This window comes from Balaenoptera acutorostrata, chromosome 1 (assembly GCF_949987535.1).
Source record: "Balaenoptera acutorostrata chromosome 1, mBalAcu1.1, whole genome shotgun sequence".
Classification (NCBI taxonomy): domain Eukaryota; kingdom Metazoa; phylum Chordata; class Mammalia; order Artiodactyla; family Balaenopteridae; genus Balaenoptera; species Balaenoptera acutorostrata.
The window spans coordinates 96,420,062-96,442,314 of NC_080064.1; the positions used below are offsets into that span (position 1 = coordinate 96,420,062).

Consider the following 22,253-nt stretch of genomic DNA (forward strand, 5'->3'; position numbering starts at 1 on the left):
CTTCTTGCTATGGAAGAAAAGACCCTTTGTTAGCCAGATCCTAATTTCTAAAATATCATTCTGTTTAAACTGATAAAATTTAATTTTTGCCATGACTCTTCAGAAAAAGAAAAAAGAGCAACCACCAAGACAAGCTAGAAGCTTGAGGAACTCTCTCATTACACACAGGAAAACAGCTTCTGTTATTATTATAGTTATTTTTGTGTGTGATTGCAAGCTATTAAAAGGATTTTTTCTGCTAAAGGACAAGCTACATCCTTAGAATCATAATGGGCACCTTACAGGTAGCTGGAAGCAACTAGACCATCTTCCCACATCAATACTCGGCTCCGTCTTAGAATCCTAAGGTGAATCCTAAGAGGTTCCAGTCAGAACCCAACAGAACTTTTCTATAGAACCCAATTTGACTTACTGAGTTCAGGTGAACATATTTGGGGCCATGACTGCTTTTGCAGCTGTCCTGACCATTATGCGCTCAGCAGTAGCTCACAAATCACCCTGAGAGTGAATACTTTGAGCAAAAAAGGCCAGCACATCACAGCGACCTGGCCCTGTGGAAACAGTTCAGTCTGGGCCCCGAATAGGGATGAACAACAAAGTGCTCACCATGCTGACCTCTATTCCTTGTGTGGTTTACTTTATTTTGAAGTCCGAATTTGGTGCTGAGGTGCTGGCCTAACCTCACTAATATGCCTAGTTTAAGAGAAGAAAATAACCATGGCTGGGATGACTGCAAATCTGATGGATTCAACTAAGAATGTGTATAGATGGATAAACCAAAACTCCTCGGTGGTTGGAGACCAAAGATGGTCAGCGAATCATTGTTTCTGGCTGGCAGGTGTTGTTTGTTCTATCTACCAGGCCCATTTAGTGGTAATACAGATGTTATATATGATGTTATGTATCTGAGGACTGTTTCCATCTTCAAAGGAAAACTGTGGGGCTGTGTGCCTGTGACAGTCTCTTAGCCTCATCCCCAATACGCTCTGTTCTGTGTTTAGACCTCTGCTAGCCTCCAACAGGGTGCACCTGGCCCCGAGGCAGAGGAGAAAACAGGCGTTGTTGCCACCAACGCTTCCCTGCCTCCTTCCACTAAAGAACTTAACACTCAGGTCCTGAACCCCACTCTTCTAAGATCAACCCTACTTTCTGTAATGATAATAGGAGTTGACTGTTGGAAACAATGATTCAGCAATCCAAAATCTTCTTACTCCTTTATATGTGTGTCATTAAGAATGTGACTAGATTACAGTTAGGAGCTTTAAGTACATGATCCAATGATATTTTGTGCCCATAAATCAATATGCTCTAAGTCTTCAACCAACACATGCTGCAGTCAACACGAAGAGATAAAACGACAGCAGTAGCAATAGAAACTCACCTCCATCTTGGGGTCTCTGGACATCAAGGAGTAAACTGGTTGAAGGACCTTGAAATACAGATGAGCAATCCTGTCATTCTAAATCATCTCTCTTTTTTTTTTTTTTTTTAAAGTTGGAAGTTGGCTGCAATTGAGTAATAGAGCAAAACCTGATCATGCTGTGCTTGCTTCTTCTGGGTACCTTCGACTGTAAGAAATCAGCTTTGAAGACTACATAGGGAACCTCTGATGTGATCTAAACTTGTCTTTTTTTGTTGCTGTTGTTGTTCTTTTAAGAGCATTCAAAAATACTGAGTTTGACTCTGTTTTAATTTTCAAATTTTCTCCCTCTGTTCCTAGCTCAAGATTTCTATTTACCCATGAAAGCAAATAGGAGATGGCTCTGAGTAGTATATCCTAGGCCACGCCCAGAGGTCAGGTAGTCATGGATTTTGTATCCAGTGTATGGTGTTTCTAGATTAAAATATGTTCAGAGGTAATGTGATAGAAGGCCCCCTCTGCAATGACTGCATTTGATTACGCTCTGGTAATTCTATCAGCTAACTCTATCTCAGAAATGTAGGGTGCCCACAAATGCAGTATCTGTGACTGTAACCGCGCACCATTCAGGGCGATGGTCTGGCTTCATCCAGCTATTGTTGAGTGGCGGTAGGAAGACACTGTGAAGGAGCAACAAACCAATCCAATCCTCCCTCAAGAGCCAATAGATGTATTATTCATAGTCAGCAATGTAGGCTTAGCAATGTAGGCTTAGCAATGTAGGCTTTCCGTGAGTGTACGCAAATTTGATGACCAGCTGCTACAAGTTATTTATCCTGAAACTGTTTTAAAAGAACAAAAAATTTTTTTGAAACTGAGCAAACTAGTGTATGGAGAAGATTCCTCTTGGTGTTTAACCAGCAGCCTTTGCTTATTTTTCTTGCCCTTTGGTGGTCAGTGCTGTCCTTTTATCCAATTTTCCCATTGACATAGCCAGGTAATCATCATAGATTGTTGGATTTGTATTGTAAACAATGGACCTTTGCTGTGCGTTGGGAACATTTAGAAAACTCTTACCAGTTGATTTTCTAAAAATAATTCGTACCACCAATTTCAAAACACGCTTGATTTAAAGAAGTATAATATTTTTAAAAATACCTCATCCTTTCCCTAAACTTTCTAGCTTGAGTTTGGCAACCTCTGCCTAGAGATAAGAAGGGCCAGAATATTTTAGGAAAATTCTTTCTCTTTTGTTTAAAGACTTGCCCTTCTTTTCCTCACATTCTACCCCCTGTCTAAAGGAAGAACATTGACTTGAAATTATCAATAAATGTTTTAAAGAATAAAATGTCAAATATATTGTACACCAATGCCTGACCTATGCTCCTCAAAATGATTTCTGAAAGTTATGATTTTGACAAAGTCTAACCTTGCATTAGAAAAAAAATCTAAAGGATGAATCCCCAAATCTCTATGTGGTAGGATTACAGGTAAATTTTATTTTATTATTAGAGCTGTCCCTTCATTTATTAAACAGATATTTATTGAAAATACCTAGTAGGTGCAAAACACTATGCTAGGTCGTGGACTGAAAAGGAAATATAGAAAATGGTTAGGCGTGTAGATTTTGGTGCCAGACTGAGTTTGTAGCTAGACTCTGTTACTTACTAGCTGTGCAACTTTGGACAAGTTGCTTAACTTCTCTGTTCTTCAGTTTGTCCATCTGTAAAAAGGTGACATTAATAGCGCAGATAGGGTTGTGAGGATCATAGGAGTTGTTTTTTAAAATCATCACTTATATAGTACTTACTATGTGCCTTACACTGTTCTAAGCACTTTACAAATATTATTCATTAATTGCATGCAAAGGATTTAGAATATTGTGTGTTATAAATGGTGATAATTACTATGAAAGATAGGAAAAGAATGTGAGAAAGGAAGGAAAACTTTCCTGAGATAGGATAGGCAAGAAAGAGCTTTCTGAGGACATACTTTTCAAGATGGAGCCCGAAGGATGCAAAACCAGCCATGCAAAGAGTTGGGGCAGAGTGTCCTGGGCACAGGTAAAATGTATGCAAAGACTGGAAAATGAAAAAAAACTCTGTGTATTGGTGAAGTTAAAAGGAGCTAGCATGGGTGATGGAAGTGAAGATGAAAGAAATGGATGTCTTCAAGACATAAGGCATATTTTGGAGGAAAAATCAACAGAACCTGGAACTGTGCTTGTGAAGGTAGGTGAGGATAAGGGAGGAATTAATCATGACTCTTTGGTCATGCTTTCTTGTATTTCCAAGTATTTTATAATACAGATCCTTTGAATCAATAAGGAAATGACCCCAAAGAGCAAAGGACATGAATTAACAGAAAAGGAAATATACATGGCATTGAAAACTATGAAAAGATGATTATCTAAACATGTAGAAAAATGATCGCCCTTTTTCTGTGGTTTAAACATACTTGTAGTCAAATAACATTTACTGAGTACTTAACAATAGTTCTCTATACCTCATACAGACACTTCATGCTCTGGGGACAGCAGGACATGATTTTGAATCCTGGTTCTGCCACTTTCTAGACTCACAATTTTGGGCAATTGACTTATTTTCCTACTTTGTAAAATGGTGATGACAACTCTACCTCAAAGGCTTAATGTATGAATAAAATAAGACAATGCACTTACTTAGTCCAGTGTCTGTCATGTAGTATGTCCAATGAATGGTAACCATTACTATGGAACCGAAGTCCTTATGCTGTATAAATCGTCCTCCACACTCACCCTCATCCTGATGAACCAGTTATGTATCTGGATATCCATGAAGATAGCAATGCTTTCTAAATCATTGTAGCATGTTGGGGCTGGATTATGCTTATTTTAGCTTTAATGAATGCATAGAGTTCAGAACAGTGTGCGGCACATAATGTCTGATAAATACCACCTTTAAAAAAATTGTTAACTATTACATAAACTATCTCTTTCAGTACTTCAAAATTTTAGCTTTTTAAACCAATCTGTAGTTTTATCTAAAAGATAAGGATTTAAAATGTAAATCTGTTAAAAATTAAACCCTTGTAGAGAAAAATAGCTGGACTTCCCTGGTGGCGCACTGGTTAAGAATCCACCTGCCAGTGTAGGGGACACGGGTTCGATCCCTGGTCCAGGAAGATCCACATGCTGCAGAGCAACTAGGCCCGTGCGCCACAACTACTGAGCCCGTGTGCCACAACTACTGAAGCCTACGCACCTAGAGCCTGTGCTCCGCAACAAGAGAAGCCACCGCAATGAGAAGCCCGCGCACCGCACGAAGAGTAGCGCACACTCTCCGCAACTAGAGAAAGCCCGCGCGCGGCAACGAACGCAGCCAAAAATTTTTTTAAAAAAAGAAAAAAAAAAAATAACAGCACTATTTCCCTAACCCCTTTCTTATAAAAAGCACAAAGCTCTTTAAATAGTAATCAATTAGACTCCCCCCAAGTAAAGTAAGTATTACCTAATCCAACACCAAAATGCCAACTTTTATTGGACAGTTTTAGCTGCTATATTAAAATACTGGAAGTGACAAACATATAAAAAGTAAATAATACTCAACACTTAGCCTTTTATGATAGGCTTGTGTAGGCTTAATAAACAATCATTAATTAAGACTGACAACACTCAGGTGAGGTATCTCTTCACCCTCTCAAGCAATATCATCATCTCAGGTGGAACCTCAGTACAGTGCTAAACGATTTAGGACAGGAAGTAATTACCTGCTCAAAAGATAACAGCACTTTGCATCTAAATAATGCTTTTTAACCAAGAGTATCTAGCCACATTACAAACTCTAAGAGACTTAATAAACACTCTGAGACTTAATAAAAACACCCTCAGAGACTTAATAAGTATCTCTCTTTAACCTCATGGAATAGGTTGAAGGAGAGGAAGCAGTTTAGCCAAAATTATGCAGCAGGTCACTAGCAGTGAGAATTTAGTTCCTTGGATTCAAGTACTAGGTGGGAAGTAAAGAAAGTGAATGTTTATTGAGGGCATACTATGTGCTGGGCCCTTTGTGTATATCCTCTCATCAATTCTCTCCAGGCCCCCCCCCTCAAAGATAAATACTGTATCATCCCTCCTTTAGGATGAGGAAATGAGCTCAGAGGAGCAGCTAGGATAGGTCAGTCTGACTCCAAATCCAACTTGCTTCCTCTCCTATCAGACCACATGTCACAAAATGGAAGAGGAAATAGAAGTGGTCAGACTCACCTTTTTTTTTTTAACAGTATTGGTGATTGTATCAGTTTCCTACTGCTGCTTTAACAAATTTTCACAAACTTGTGGCTTAAAACAGCACGAACTTCTTATCTTTCAGTTCTGGAGATCAGAAGTCCAAAAATGGGTTTCACCGAGCTAAAATCAAGGTGTCAGCAGGCTGCATTCCTTCTAGAGGCTCTAGGGGGGAATCCATTCCCTTGCCTTCCCCAACTTCTAAAGACTATCTGCATTCCTTGGCCTGTGACCCCTTCTTCCATCTTCAAAGCCAACATGACAGCATCTTCAAATCTCATTTTGACTCTAACTAACTCTCCTGCCTCCCTCTTCACTTACAAGGACCCCTGTGATTACAAAAGTGGTTCCACTCACGTAATCCAAGATAGTCTCCTCATCTCAAGATCCCTAACTTAATCACATTTATAAAGTCCCTTTTGACATGTAAAGTAGTATATTCACAGGTTCCAGGGACAAGGATGTGGACATCTATGGGTACCATTATTTTGCTTGTCACAGTACTCTTACATTTTAGAGAATTCTTAGAAAACTAGAATCTATGCCTCATCATTTCTTCCCCAAGCAGTATCTCTTGTACCTCCAGGGGGGATTATTATCCCCAAAGCCCCTCCTAATGTGGAGCTTTGTTATTCCATGGAGCAAATTTGTTGAGATACAGTAAATACTGTAGGAGGGCATACCTCAAAATTGGAAAGTTTTTTAAAAATGAAAAATGATAACTACTGATACATGCAACTATGTAGATGAATCTGAAAATAATTATGCTCTTTGAAAGAAGCCAGACCAAAAAAAAAAAGGAGCACATATTTATATAAAATTCTAAAAAAAGAAAACTAATATATAGTGACAAAAAACAGATCAGTGGTTGCTTGGAGTTGAGATGGAGGTTAGGGGAGGGGTTTCCAAGGAGCATGAGGAAATTTTTGTGGATGGATATGATGATTGAGGTGATAGTTTCACAGATGTGTACGTATGCCATTTAAACATCAAACTTAACAAATTATGCACTTCAAGTATGTGATGTTTATTATTTGCCAGTTATAGCTCAATAAAGCTGTTTTTTAAAAATCCATGAAAAGAAACTTTAAAATCTACCAAGGCACACAAGAACTTCATAAATGAGGTTATAGAGCCAGAGAGAAACTGCATCACACTGCTGTGACCTTATCTATATAGCTCTTTAGAAAATTCTCAAACACCTCATTCAGATGTTATCATTTCAGGAAGACTGAAGATTTGCAAGTATAACACATTGGGGAGTTTCTTTTGCATGTTATCTGAGCTCCTTAGCATGGCACATGAGGCCCCTGGTGAACTGTGGCTTCCTCCCTCTTCAACCTGTCTTCCTGCCACACCTTGACTTGAAATTCATGCTTCAACAATGCCAAGCTCTTTATAGCTGCCAAGCTCACCAGGTGTTCTATGTCTCCATATGCCCTTCCTCCCTGGCCTCTTGGGCCAGGAGAGGTCATCACTTCCTCCTCTGCCAACCCCGTCCCTTGTACAACCTTCCTTAGTTGCACTTTCTCCACCGTATGGTAAATAATTGTTTCCGTCTGTCTCTGTCACAGGCCTGTCTGTACTCCCAACCTTGGCATATAACAGACTCAACAGTTACTGCACGGAATTAAAATGCTCCCCGTATGTCATGGAGACAAACATCAGAGCCATTAGGGTGTCTGTAGGAAGGACATCCAGCAAAAGAGAAGTTTGGATGTTGATAGACGAAGGAATAAATCATGGTCATGAAGTTGGTGGCAGTGACTCTTGCAGCCCAAACTAGAGCAATGGTTCTCAGTAGGAGGCAGGACCACTCCAGAGGATTTCAGAAATCTGTGGGGTGTTTGGGGTCATCACAGTGCCTGGACTAGGGGGGAGGAAGTTGCTGCTGGCATTTATTACTTCTCTTTCCCAGGAGACCAGCCTGGAAGCAAAGTACAACCAGTCCTGTACATAGAAGATTAATCACATCCAGTGCCGATAGGGCTTTCATTAAGAAACACTACTCTAAAGATAGAAAGTGCTTTCTCAACAAAGACTGAAAATACTCCTCTTCCTTAGTGCTTCAGGTGAGTGTGAGATGCATTCAGTGAAGGACCAGAGTCCTCTCCCCCAGCTACAAGCATTCACTCCCCTTGGCCCCATCTGCCTCGCCAACCACCAAGTTTCCTCTGCCCTCCTACTCTCTGCACTTCATTTCTTTTGTTCCTCGAATACCCTGTCTCCTTCCCACCTTGGGGCCTTCCCTTCATGCTGTTCACTCTGTCTAAAGTGTCTGCCCCACCTTCCTGCTTTCTACCTGCTTATTTCTTACCCATCTCCTAGCGTATCTCTTCCTCCCTCATCTCCTATACTAGTTCTGGTTCTCGTGATATAAGCCCTCAGAGCACTCTGTGTATCTTTAATGGCATTTATCACAATTATAAAATATTGGTGGAAGGAAGGGGGGGAGAGAAGGGGACCAGGGGAAGAAAGGAAGGGAGAGGGGAGGAAAGGAAGGGAGAGGGGAGAGAGGGAGAAAGACCCATTTGGCTGCTTGACGAGAGTGGAAAGAGCACACGCATTTAAAAAAACAGACTCTTAGCTCTGCTCCTTGTTAATTGAGGACCTTGATTAACTTTTCAGTGATTTCAACCTCAGTTTCCTCATCCACAATATGGGGATAAAGGGTATTTGTGAGGATTAAATGAGATAAGTATATAGAGTGCCTTGCTCAGTGTCTGACACATGGGGGGTACTCAATGATTGTCCAGTCTTTCTTCCCTCTTCCTCCTCTTCCCTAGTGGAAGGATATACAAGTATAGAAATTTAATTAAGAAAGCTGGACTTAAAAATTAGCCTTTATACCTAGCTGGATAGAGAGGAGACATGAATAAGCCATCTACATGGGTTTGAGGGGCTCTGAGAACTCATGAACATCTTAAAGAAAGCCTGTGGTCAGTGGGTGGGCGATTGTGACTGATTGTGAGTAAAAGCAATGAAGAGAATTCATAGACACTGACGTGGTGGTGTTGCTCAATATTCTTAAAAGATCTGCTCTTTTCTGCACAATCCCTCCAGCAAGCAAGCTGGCAAGTATCTGTAGGATGACCACACCTGACTTCTTGGGAGGAATTTGAGCTAACTGGGAAGTAGGGCACCTCTCAAAAGTAACTTAGTCCCTTGTGACTGTGAGTTCTGGGTCCTATCGAGGTCCTACTGATACAAAACAAAACAATGCTTTGGGAAGGGTCAGTGACACCTATCTGAGGTAGAGTCTAACTACTAAGGTAGAAAGAGTTCTAAGCAGATATAGTTTAGATTTGCATGATTCCGTCCTCAAAGGGAACCTCTGGGCACATTTGCAATCCCATAATTAAAACTGATAATAATGTCATAAAACAGTGGTTATTATCTTCAGAGGAGAACATCTGAGTATGCATACTATCCTAGAGGCAGACAGACTCTTAGAAGTCAGATACATGGAAGACTGCTGGGGGAGTCGAAAGAGAGTCTTGCTTCCTTTCTAAGCAATCCACCCTCCTAAAGTGATCTTTGGAATAATAGGGTAGTAAATAAGTTTCATTGGGCAACTTCTTTCACATGTGATACCATGTGAATTAAGAGCACTTGATTGCTTTGCTAACAGGCAGCATCCAGATCTGCTGTTAAGCTGTGATACTGACCATCTCAACTTTAGATAACCCCAAAAGTTAACCCTGTAAAAGAACACAGCTGTTTCCTGGTTAAAGCCCTGAACTACTTGCTTCTCTTTCTCAGTCTTTGTACACCTACCATCTTTGTTCCACAAGCCCTAAAGGTTGCCATGCTCACCTGCCTTTACCAACTCCTGTCCTGGATTTAAGATAGAAAGTTCTGCATCCTGAGACCCCCTCAATCCAGGAATGGTTAGTCACCCCAACATAGAATGGATTCCCTCACCCCACCAAATTCCTAACCTCTCTGTTATCCCCTTACTCCTAAGCACTTAATCCCGTTTCATATCTAAGTATTTTTTATACAAAGCCACCAGAAGGAAATGGCAGAGAAGCACACTTATGGGGGGATGGGGATATGCAAATCCACGGTAATTTTTCTTAGTTTTTAAACCTTAAAAAATTCCTTTATGTTTTTCTGCTTATTACAGAAAATGTGAAAAGTAGAGAAAAGTGTAAAGAGAATGCTTCAGCATAATTCTTTCTAGTGTTTATTAAACATTTTTACATACTTGGGATCATAATACACAATTTTGCAACATGCTTTTTTCACTTAACATCGATTTCCCCATGTTATTAAAAACTTTGAAATAAATACCTTTTTAAAATAGTTATATCCACCCTATAGGTATACTGTAATTAATCATTTCCCTAATGACAGACATTTACGTTGTATCCAATTTATCAATGTTTTAAAATAACATAACAGTAAACATTCTTGCTTGTATTTTAAATTATTTCCTCTGGATAGAGTCTTATGTGGGAAAGTATTAGGACAGAGTGTAAATATTTTAATGCTTTTAACATGTATACCAAATTAGTTTCAAAAGGCATATATTCTCATTAGCAACCTGAGAGTGATATACTGATATATACTCTGTAACACTAAACAGTAACATTTTTTTTTAATTAATTAATTTATTTATTTATTTTTTTGGCTGTGTTAGGTCTTCGTTTCTGTGCGAGGGCTTTCTCTAGTTGTGGCAAGCGGGGGCCACTCTTCATCGCGGTGCGCGGGCCTCTCACTATCACGGCCTCGCCCGTAGCGGAGCACAGGCTCCAGACGCACAGGCTCAGCAATTGTGGCTCACGGGCCCAGTCGCTCCGCGGCATGCGGGATCTTCCCAGACCAGGGCTCGAACCCGTGTCCCCTGCATTGGCAGGCAGATTCTCAACCACTGCGCCACCAGGGAAGCCCAAAACAGTAACGTTTTTAAAATCTTTGTCAATTAAAAAATAATTTCAGGGAATTCCTTGGCAGTCCAGTGGTTAGGACTCCATGCTTTCACTGCTGAGGGCACAGGTTAGATCCCTGGTCGGAGACCTAAGATCCCGCAAGCTGCGCAGTGCAGCCAAAAATTTAAATAATAATAATAATAATTTCAGTGTTGTTTTAATTTGAAGTACTTTGATAACTGGTGTGTTTAGACATTTTTCATATGTTTACTGGCCTTTTTTTAAAATTTATTTTTGGCTGCGTTGGGTCTTCGTTGCTGCGTGCGAGCTTTCTCTAGTTGCTGCGATCGGGGGCTACTCTTTGTTGCAGTGCGCGGGCTTCTCATTGCAGTGGCTTCTCTTTGATTCAGAGCACTGGCTCTAGGCGCACGGGCTTCAGTAGTTGTGGTGCGTGGGCTCACTAGTTGTGGCTTGCAGGCTCTAGAGCTCAGGCTCAGCAGTTGTGACACACAGGCTTAGTTGCTCCACGGCATGTGGGATCTTCCCAGACCAGGGCTCAAACCCGTGTCCCCTGAATTGGCAGGTGGATTCTTAACCACTGTGCCACCAGGGAAGTCCCTATTGGCCATTTTTATTTCTTCATTTGTGAATTATCTCAGTACTTTGCTCATTTATCTATTATCCACAATACGACTAGTTATTTTATTACAAAAGTAACTAAAAAGTAATGAACACGTAAAATGGGTTAGAACATATTAATATTTATAGTGTTTTATAACTTGCTCTTTAAATAACTCAATCCAGTACATTGAGAATATCTTTCTATGTCAACCAGTGTATATCTAAGCCATCATTTTTTTTAAACAAACAACTTTTTTAAACAATATTTATTTATTTATTTACTTTTATTTGGCTGCACCGGATCTTAGTTGTGGCACGTGGGGTCTTCATTGCCACGTGTAGGATCTTCATTGTAGCATGCGAGATCTTTTAGTTGTGGCATGAGAACTCTTAGTTGCAGCATGCGTGTGGGATCTAGTTCCCTGACCAGGGATCAAACCCAGGCCTCCTGCATTGGGAGCATGGAGCCTTAACCATTGGACCACCAGGGAAGTCCCTAAGCCATCACTTTTAATGGCTGCATAATATTCCATTGTATGGATTAACAAGAACTGTTTTCACCAATCCTCTGGACATGTAAGTTGTGTCTAATATTTCCATATTAAACATGATGAACGTGATGAATGTGATGAACATCTGGTTCATTTATTTTGTGTACTTGTCTGATCATTTATGTAGGTAAAGTCCTAAAAAGGAATTATTTGGTAAAGAGGTACTGAAGTTTTTGACATGTATTACAAAATCTTCCACAATGGTAATACCAATTTCCAGCCCCAAAAGCAGCATGTGAAAGGACTAATTTCACATACCCTCACCAACAGTATTATCGTTCTTTAAAACCTGCAATATGATAGGCAAAAATGGTGTCCCATTGTTTTAATTTGCATTTATTGAAACACTAGTGAAGCTGAAGTTCACATGTGGGCTCATTGTGGTTCCTTGAATTTCCATTGTAAAGTGTTGGTCCCTGTCCTTTGCCTCTCTATCAGGTTGTTGCCTTTTTTTCTGTTGGGTTGTTTCATTATAAGAGCTCTTTAAATACTAAGTATTTAGTACTAACCCTTTGTCAGTCACATCTTGTCTCCATTTATCATTTTCCTTTTGACTTCACAAGAGGCAGTATAGGCAGAGACACACTGGCTCTGCTATTTACCAGCTGTGGTGGATGCTGTTTAGATGCCCTGTTCAGAGACCCTTTACTGAATACACATCTCCCAGCTGCTGTGAGGTTGGCTACTAAGGATTACAGCTGCCCTCCTCTCTGTAGAGTTTGCCCTAGAGGGAGCTGCCATACCTGGGGAAGTTACATTTCAGCCCATCCCGATACAGGGGAACTAAAAGCCAGCACCCTTCTCTAAAGTGCGTGAGGTTTATGCTCTAAAAATTCTACAGTGAGGTTTATGCTCTAGACTCTAGAGCCCTCTCTCTATGAATCAGACCAAGGCTAAGATTTCCTTGGAGTTATTCTTGCTCAGCTCTTTTCCGTTCTCTATTCTGTTTCACTCCTTTCCTTACAGGTGCCTCCTGTAGAGCTCTCCCTCAATAAATCATGTGGATCTAAATGTCCGTCTCAGGATCTGCTTCTAGGGAAGCCAATCTAAGAGTCTGTAAAATGGGGATAATATTAGTACCTACTTCATAAGGTTGTTGTGAAGATGAAATATTAATTAAAATAATAGTAATAGCAAAAATTATCTAGTATTTATTACGCACTAGGCATTGTCCTAAGCAATTTACATGTATTAATTCATTTAGTCCTTATATCAGTCAGGGTCCAGGTATAATCCTTAAACAAGTAAAGTGCTTAGAACCGTGCCTGGTACATATTTAGCATCAATTAATCTTATTTATTATTATTGATTGATTCACTCTCCATTTCAAATCAAAGATTAAGCCTGTTAATAGGTTGTTTCCCCTGTATTTTGAGGTCTCCTTCCCATGCCCCTTTTCTTAGGTATTCCTTTGGAAAGCTCCTTCCCCTTCATTTTTTTCTATTTTATTCCAAAAGGTAGAGCTGCCAAGTCTATATTCTTGCTGAGGAACCTCCACACCCAACATTCTTTTTTTTTTTTAACATCTTTATTGGAGTATAATTGCTTTACAATGGTGTGTTAGTTTCTGCTTTATAACAAAGTGAATCAGTTATACATATACATATGTCCCCATATCTCTTCCCTCTGGCATCTCCCTCCCTCCCACCCTCCCTAGCCCACCCCTCTAGGTGGTCCCAAAGCACATAGCTGATCTCCCTGTGCTATGTGGTTGTTTCCCACTAGCTATCTATTTTATGTTTGGTAGTGTATATATGTCCATGCCACTCTCTCACTTTGTCCCAGCTTACCCTTCCCCCTCCCCGTATCCTCAAGTCCATTCTCTAATAGGTCTGCATCTTTATTCCTGTCTTGCCCCTAGGTTCTTCTGACCATTTTTTTTTCTTTTTTTTTTTAGATTCCATATATATGTGTTAGCATACGGTATTTGTTTTTCTCTTTCTGACTTACTTCACTCTGTATGACAGTCTCTAGGTCCATCCATCTCATTACAAATAACTCAGTTTCGTTCCTTTTTATCACACCCAACATTCTGACTTTCTTTCAGTCAAGGGAGCACTGTTATTCTCTGATAGAATTGTTGGAAAAGGAAGCAACAAGCATCATCCACCGGGTTATTCAAATTTGTCTTGACTCAATGGTGTCATTTAAAACTCAGAGAAAAGTCCAGCTACCCAGCTTGAGCTTTTAAAAAAAGAAGCTAAGCTTGATCTATCCTAACAACCCAGCAGGTTTAAGGTTATGCACACTCATTGCTCTCTCCCTTCTTTAAGGCACTGGAAAATGGTCAAGTAAGCCTGTGTCAACACCAGGGCATTCATCTAGTAATGTGGAAATGGTGCAGTAAGAACCCCACTGCTGTTTCCCTAGTACCCAGCATAGTGTTTGGCACACAATAGGCATTTCAACATATGTGTTATTGAATGGATGACTGAATGAATTTACAAGGCAAGATAGAGCAATGACATCAGTTAATAGTTGTTTATATGTATCTATTTATTTGCCACTTAATATGGTCACCATTTCCTTCCTGCATCTTTAACCATCCAAGATCATTTTCCTTCTCGAAGGAGAACCCATATAGCTTCAGTCAGTGAGGGTCTGTGATGGCAAAATCAGTTTTTGTTTACCTGAAAATGCCTTTATTTCATCCTCATTTTTGAAAGATATTTCCACTGGTTAAATAATTCTAGGTTGACAGTCATTTTCTCTGACCGTAATGTCAAAGATATTCTGCTTCTGGTTTATTTTTTTGCAGTTGCAAAGTCACATGTCTTCCTAATTGTTCCATTGGTGTTTTTTTTTTTTTTTTTTGGCTGCGTTCGGTCTGCTGCTGAGTGCCGGCTTTCCCTGGTTGCGGCGAGCGGCAGCTACTCTTCGTTGCGGTGCGCGGGCTTCTCACCGCGGTGGCTTCTCTGTGGCGAAGCACGGGCTTCAGTAGTTGTGGCGCACGGGCTTAGTTGCTCCGCGGTATGTGGGATCTTCCCAAACCAGGGCTGGAACCCGTGTCCCCCGCATTGGCAGGCGGATTCTTAACCACTGCGCCACCAGGGGAGCCCTCTCTCGCTGGTTTTAAGGTTACTTTGTTTACAGTGCTCTGCATTTTCATTATCTCATGTCTAGGTGTAAATTTTTTTCTTTTCTTCTTTTTAAAAATCCTGCTGAAAGTGTTGTCTATTTCTCTTCTCATCTTAGAATTTCAATCAGACACGTGTTAGATCGTCTCAGTCTATCCTCTGTGATTCTCTTTTATATAAAAAAATTAGTTCAGTTCTATCTTCCAATTTGCTCATTCTCTCTTCAGAATGTCTAATCTACTGGTAAACCTGCCCATTGAATTTTAAATTCTATTTATTATGGATTTTTTTTAAAGTCTAGATTGTTTTTAAACCTGCCCATTCATTTTTTGCAGAACTTCATTATTTATATTTTCAATCTTATTTCTTTTATATTAAACATACTTATTTATAGTCTATGACTATTTATAATCTATGACTGTGATCTATTCCAGTTTTAAAGTCTTTATGTGTTTGATTCTGTTATCTGGTTTTTTGTTTGTTTGTTTTTGGGGGGGGTTTCCTGCTAATTCTTGTACAAGATGCCTTGTCTCTTTGTATGATTTCTGATTTGACTGAGAGTTCACATTTCTTGGAAGTTTTTCTGTGGAAATGTTTGGGGTCTGGCTTAAGTTGGTGTCATAGTCAACTTGGGTTGACAAAATACTGTAAAGTAAAATACCATTGCTTAAAACATCTATTCCTCACAGTTCTGAAGCCTGGAAACCCAAGATCAAGGTGCTGGCAGATTCAGTGTCTGGTGAGGGTGCCTTTTCTGGTTCATAGAGGGCTGTCATCTCACTGTGTTCTTACATGGTGGAAGGGGTGAAGTTGCTCTCTGGGGTCTCCTTTATAAAGGCACTAATCTCATTCATGAGGGCTCCACTCTTATGACCTAATCACCACCCAAAGCCCTTATCTCCAGATACCATCACACTGGGGATTAGGTTTAAACATATGAATTTGTGGGGGTGGGGGGGACACAAACATTCAGCCTATAGCATTTGGATTTCTCTAAACCTTTGCCAGCTGCCTGGGGGCACCACCAACCTGAAACCACTTTAAGGTAAACTATGTGCTTGAGTTTTTCAGACAACTCAGGTAGAGAAGATAATTGCCTTTGGTTAAAAAAAAAAAAAAATCTCAGAGGAGATATTTCCCCCTCCATCCTACGTTAAGGCTGATTATAGGCAATTTCCTTTTGTAGTCTTCTGGAAAGAGGCTGAAGAAGCCTTTTGGGAGATCCTGGCTTTATGTGTGGAGTGTCTTATGAGATTCCTCATCTTGGCAGGAAACTGGCCTTTGTCTCTTCTTTCCATGCCTCATGAGACCATGACAGCTAAAACTCAAATTCATCTGATTTAGCCAAGACAAAGCTTGACTTCACGGTTCTACTTATCTCTTTTACTAGTTCTTAGCTTCTGAGTAATCAATCCTTACTTTCATGCTAGCTCATTGATAAATTTTCTATTTTTTTTTAATATTTAAAAGCATTTTAAGTTGCTTTCAGTCTGAGTTGGACAAGGTATCTATTTCATTACTGCCAGAAATGGAAGTCTACAGAGTGATTTTCTTCCCTACTTTTTATTCTGAAAAATTCCAAATTTCTAGAAAAGGTAAAATAATAATACATGAATAGTAGAGTACAAGAATAGTAGAATAGTATGTATGTATATATATCTCGCTCTCTCTCTCTATATATATATATATCCCCATACATCCTCACCGAGATCCAATTGTTAATATTTGGTTTGTATTTCTCTCTGTCTTTTGCTGAGCCATTTGAATATAAGTTGCATAAGTCATGGCTCTTTACCCTTAAATATTTCAGCTTGCATCTTCTAAAAATTAAATTCTCCTATAGAGCCATAATTCCATATCTTAGAAAAATAACAGTAATTCCATAATATCATCTAATACACTGTCTATATTCAGATTTCCCCAATTGTTTCTTAAATGTCTCTCCCTTCTTCTCTCTCTCTCTCTCTCTCTTCTCTTTCCCCTGTCTCTCTCTGATTTAGAACTCCATCAAGATTCACGTACCTTTTTTTGGTTTGTTTTTTCTGACAATGATGTTTATGAAGAGTCTGGGCTAGCTGGCTAATAGAATGTCTCAAATTCTGGATTTATTTCACAGTGCTTTTTAAAAAAATATAAACAGATAAACTTATTTCCATGTTTAAAATCTCCCACTGGCTTCTGTAACAATAAAGCCCAAACGCAGTCCCCTGGTTTACAAAGGCCTGCACGAGCTGTATGCTCTCCTCTCCCTCACTGCACTTAAGCCACAGTGGCCTCTTTCCAGTTTCTCAAACCCACGAAGCTTGTCCTCACAGGCATTAGCTTTAGTCCTTGCGTTAGCTCTTCCCTTTGCCTAATGTGCTCTTCCCTGAGCTTGGCTGGAAAGTTGGCTCCTTCTGATAATTAAAATTTCAGTTTGAATACTGTCCTCTCAGAGTGGCCCCTCTTACCTTGACCCTCAATGTAAAGCAGTCCTTCAGTCACTCTCACACCCCCCAACTTTGAATTCTCTGCATGGTCCCTATCACAGCCTGATATCTTTCTTGTTATTTATTTTAATTGAATTCCAGGAGGGCAGGGCTGTGTTCTTTCTTGCTCGTTACTACATTCGGGCACCTAGAACAGTTCCTGACACATAGCAAAACGGAATAAATACTTGCTGAATACTGTGATGAATAAGCTGAAAGCTGAGGACTGAAAAGAAGCCAGGCATTTAAAGAGGCTGGGGTAAAAAACTTGCAGAGGGAACTGCCAGGGAGAAGGCCCTGAGAGAACCCTGAGGCTTAGTCTATTCTAGTGTCTGAGGAATGTCCTGTGTCCTTGGAGGGAAGTGAGCTAGCAGGAGGGAGAAATGCAGGAGAGTGGAGAGGTGGGCAGGGAAAGATGGTTTAGGGTTTTGCGGGTCATGGCAGGGAATTTAGATTTTATTTTAAATCAAATGAGAAGTCACTAAAGGTTTTCAAGTAGGAGTAGGAGTAGGCCATCTGATTTATACCTTTTAAAAGATAATTTAAAAGATAATTCAACTTGAGTAATATGGAGATAACTAATATGAGTGATAGAAAGTCATATGTGTAAGAGAAGATTTGCAAGGGGGAAATAATGATTCATTTCCGACATGATGAATTTGACATATTGTACTTCCTTTGTGGCTTTCATATCAACACCCCAAAAAGAATTTATGACTAAGAAGAGATTATAATACCTATCTCTGAAATAGTACAGCCAGCTAATTCAGTTGTTGCTTCTAAGCACCTGATAGTAAGGGTAGTTGTTGATAATAATGATAACAGGTACCATTTATTGAGCAGTCAGGCACGATGTTAACCGCTTAACAAAACTTACCTCACTTAAGCATCACAACCACCTTTATTAAAAGAGGATTTACTATTTGTGTTTTACAGTTGCGGAAACTGAGGCTAAAGAAGATAAGGATAACTCGTTCAAGGTCAATCAACCAGTAAGTGGCAGAGATGGAACTCAAATCCGGGTCTAGTTTGATGCCAAAGCTGTTATTTTAACCCCTTTGCCATTAACACGTTCTCAGTAAGAGATACTGAAAGTGGAGTTTTCTTAACACAGCCTTAAGCCTGTAAAAACCTTTAAATTTCATTTCAGTGGAGAAATATCTATTTGAGAAATAATCCGATTAAATTCATCAGATTAGTTAGCCGAGAGAGATTATAGTCTTAGTATTTTTGTAAAGCACAAACAGACCTATTTTTCAGTTAACTTGACGCGAAGAGGAAGGGAATGGAAATAAAACTTAGCCTTCCTAGTGTCTTTGTAATGTAGTTGCTTGAAACTGAGCAAAGCTGCCACCCAACTTTCCCGGGAACCAGCGATTCTGCAGTCAACACAAGTTTGCTTTTTTAACAGCTGGGAACGCCAGAATTGTGACACAGCCTCAAGAACTGAGGCTGCCTTGTTCAGACTTTCACACGGGTCCCTCTGTTCCTTTCATAGAGCCCTCTTTTTCTTAAACATCCCGCAAATGCCGCTGGGGGACTCATTCTCCGGGCCGGCACCAAGCCTTCAGGACCGGCGGCACTTGCTTGGGCTTCCCATCTTTTAAAATGCTCTGCGCCAGACGCCGTCTGAAGGACGCTTTCTGGACGATATTTATCGCCCACCCTTCAGCGTCTGAAGAAGAAACAGGAGGGCAGGAAAGCAACGTCAACTTGGTGGTTGAGGACAGACGCCGAGGCCGCGGAGGGACTAAGAATCCCAAGGTCCCCCTCAGGCCGACACGCAGTCCCCAGCCCACCCCAGACGGCGGAGGCAGCACGCCGATGGCCCCGCCCCGCCTCGCCTCCCGCGCTGGCCATTGGCGTGTCCGAAAGACGCGGGGCGTTGTCGGTTTGAATGGGAGCGCCTGGAGCTGTGGGGCGCAGGCGCAGAGGAGGGGCGCGGCAGCGGGCGGGCGGCGCTGCGGGACCCCTGCGTGGCGGCCGAGTGGCCGGGAGGCGAGGAGCGCCCCGAGTTCTGACCCACGTGACCTGTGGGGGCGAAGAGGGGGGTTGCGCGCCGGCCTCCCGCGGTGCCTCTGCCTGGGGACCCGCCGGGGGAAGGGCAGCGGGCACCCGCGCGTAGCCCGGGTGGCCCCTGCTGCAGCTTCGCCGCGCGCGCCGCGCTCCTCAGACTCGCCGGCCCCCGCGAGGTGAGTTCGCAGGGGAATTTGTGGGCGCCCCGCGGAGAGAGGTGACAGGGAGGGGGCGTGTGTGTGTGAGTGGGGGGCGGGCTCCTTTGTTCAGGGCGGGAGGTGCGCGGGGTGGTCGCGGGGGCGGGCGTCGAGAAACCTGAAGCTCGGGGTGAGCAGCAGCTCGCTCCAGGTCGAGCAGTCGGGTGCTTTCAGGTTGGAGATTTAAAAAGAAGAGTACATTCTAAGAGCTTCATTCCCTAGTTTTTTAAAAAATAAAAAGTACAGTAGGATACAACGACTTCTTACGTATTCGGAGTGTAACAAACATTAAAAACCCGAAACCCTGTGGAATTAAATCCGGGGCGGGTCGCGTTCACTTGTAGTCGTGAGTTTGGTGTCTAAAGCGGGCAGTCTTTTTCAGACACCTGTGTTTACCACATTGACATTCATGGACTTTGGGGAAACCAACCTGTCGACTTACAGTAGGAATTGATAGTTGCTGCAAAAAGTTTTAGTAAGCATAGAATGTCAAGAAAGCGCTTTCCTGAAAATCTATAGAATATCTTCGAATACTAAAAAGTGGAAAACCTATAATTTCCTCGTATTGATGGTAACCAGTTAGCTCATTTTACCTGGTATCATTTGAACTCTTAAAACGAGTAAGGATGGAAATTCTATTTGCCTTAATGTATAATTTAACCCTCCCGTGGAGTTGAACGAAGTAGATTCTTGGCTTTCCTTTCAGTCGGCTTGTATTGGAGTCGCTGGTGGCGTGTGTGGGAAGCTGAATTTTCAAGCTGCCACTTTAGAAGGGTGCACGGAAGATTTCTGGCTTGATAATCACCAGTGTGATCACCTCTGATAAATACCACTTTTGCTCGGCTTGTCATTATTCAAGAAGCAGCTTTGGTTGATCGTTTAGAAGTCAGTAAGCAGCATTAAAAAGGGACAGATCGCTGTTGGTTGACCTGTGTGTGTGTGTGAGTGTGTGTAGGTGGGGACTCAGGGGAGGAGGAAGTCTCATACCTACTCTTCTTTACACCCTACCATGGATTCCTTCTGGCAAGCTCTTTCTCAGGCCATTATTTATAATATGAGGAGTGGAGCAGATACAGAGTAAAAAGTTGTGTGTTATTGTTTTAGAGGCATTCCCTCCAAATCCTCTTTGGCTAGATAAGCTGTTTAGTTGTATTTCCTTATGTTATTAAATCAGACATGCAGTGTTACAAATATTATATTTTAATATAAATCTCAGACTTGGTATTAGGCTAATTAAAACAAAGATAGGTTATAGTAGTTTTTTAAATGGGCTTGTTCTTAAGCATAAAATGTTAATAAGATTTACCTAAAAGATAAAAATTCTGTAATTTCTTCTCTGGAATTTTAAAACTGAAAACCTGACATAGATTTAGACTAGTGTTCTAAATCTATTCTAATAGATGTTATTTTTTATAATAACAATGGCAATTATCAGTATTACTACTCTATTGAGTACTTTTAAGTTCCAGAGCCAGGCACTGAGGTGCTTTTTATAAATCGTATCTCTAATCATCATGACACATGTTGGATAAGTATCATTACGCCAAACCAACACTGAGAGTTTAACTAGCTCAAGATCATATAACTAATAAGTCACTGTGCTGAGATTCAAACCATGGCCTGGTCCCAAAGCACATGCTGTATTGCTTCTGTGTTTGTTTAAATCTCCTCCAGGTCTCTGGATTCCATTTGTAGAGACATAATCCTACTTTTAAGATGCCTGTATGTGCTCTGTTCTGCTGTGAACTGTGCAGAAATATTTCAACCCTTCTTTTAGGACAGCTATTTTCCTTTCAATGCTTTATAAGTCACATAACATTTTCAGTGTCCTTTTAATCATCTTTATAAAAACAGTAAAAATATAAGATTAAGACTTTCCTGAGTTATTTACGTGACTATGAATATACTCTTTACTTTGCAGCAGAAATGTATTAAAGTCTGGTTTTCTCACTACCATAGGATTCTTTGCTGCTTCATAGTTCTTATCTTCTTCCCAGGCAAGAAATCAAAAAAATTTGTTGGACATCGATTATGTGCAAAGCAATTTGCTTGGTGTTGTGAGATAGCAGAGAGAAAGCTTCCTTTTCAATAATAGTTTCTGGAGTTTTTGCAGTAACTTCCTTCTGTCCTGCTCTATCTGTTGCTGCCAGTTTATCTTCCTAACACAGATCCAGCTTTGTTTTTCCTTTGTTGAAAAAATTACAAGGTTTCTCATCATATAAATACGAGGCCAAATACTCCTTCAGCCACGTACATATTGAGTGTCCCTCACAATTTCGCACCTTCTTAGACTTCTCTTTTACTACTGCTAACCCAGCGTGCTCATCCTGGCACACTTTATCTGCAGTCCCACCTCCTTACTTTTGCTTGAGCATTCCCCATGACTGGAACGCCTTTTCTGGATTTGCCTAATAAGGTTTACCCATCCTTCAAGGTGCAATACAGATTTCCTTGCTTCCAAAAAGCTTTCCCTAGTCCTTTTTACTTAGAAGTATTCTTCCCATATCATCTCATAATGTCACTGAATTGAACAGAAACATTTTTGCACTTAATTGTGATAACTTTCAGAAGGAGAAAACAGTTATATTTTCCTATGAAGAATTCTGAATTCAAACTCTCTAGGGATTCTTTTTAGGCATTTATAATCATTTTGCATTGGGGATTTATTTCTCCTTAAAAATGTGTTTGAAACCAATTTTACCATTTCATAGTTCTTCTGTTAAGAGAACTGATTTATTGTCATTTACTGACTTAAGAACAATGCTCAGGAAAAGGGACCACTTCTTTTCTCCTTCACTATTTAGTTCTTCATACATATATTAATT

At 40.7% G+C, this 22,253-nt stretch overlaps 1 protein-coding gene across 3 annotated transcripts in view; it reads left to right on the top strand.

The window, feature by feature from the left end:
- The first annotated feature begins 19,125 nt into the window (after nt 1-19,125).
- GPSM2 (G protein signaling modulator 2) overlaps nt 19,126-22,253 on the top strand; it is a 65,898-nt gene continuing 62,770 nt past the window's right edge. For all 3 annotated transcript variants that reach the window (XM_057545052.1, XM_057545055.1, XM_057545061.1), the window contains exon 1: nt 19,126-19,407. The gene's annotated coding sequence lies outside the window, so the exon portion shown is untranslated. The remainder of the gene's footprint in view (nt 19,408-22,253) is intronic.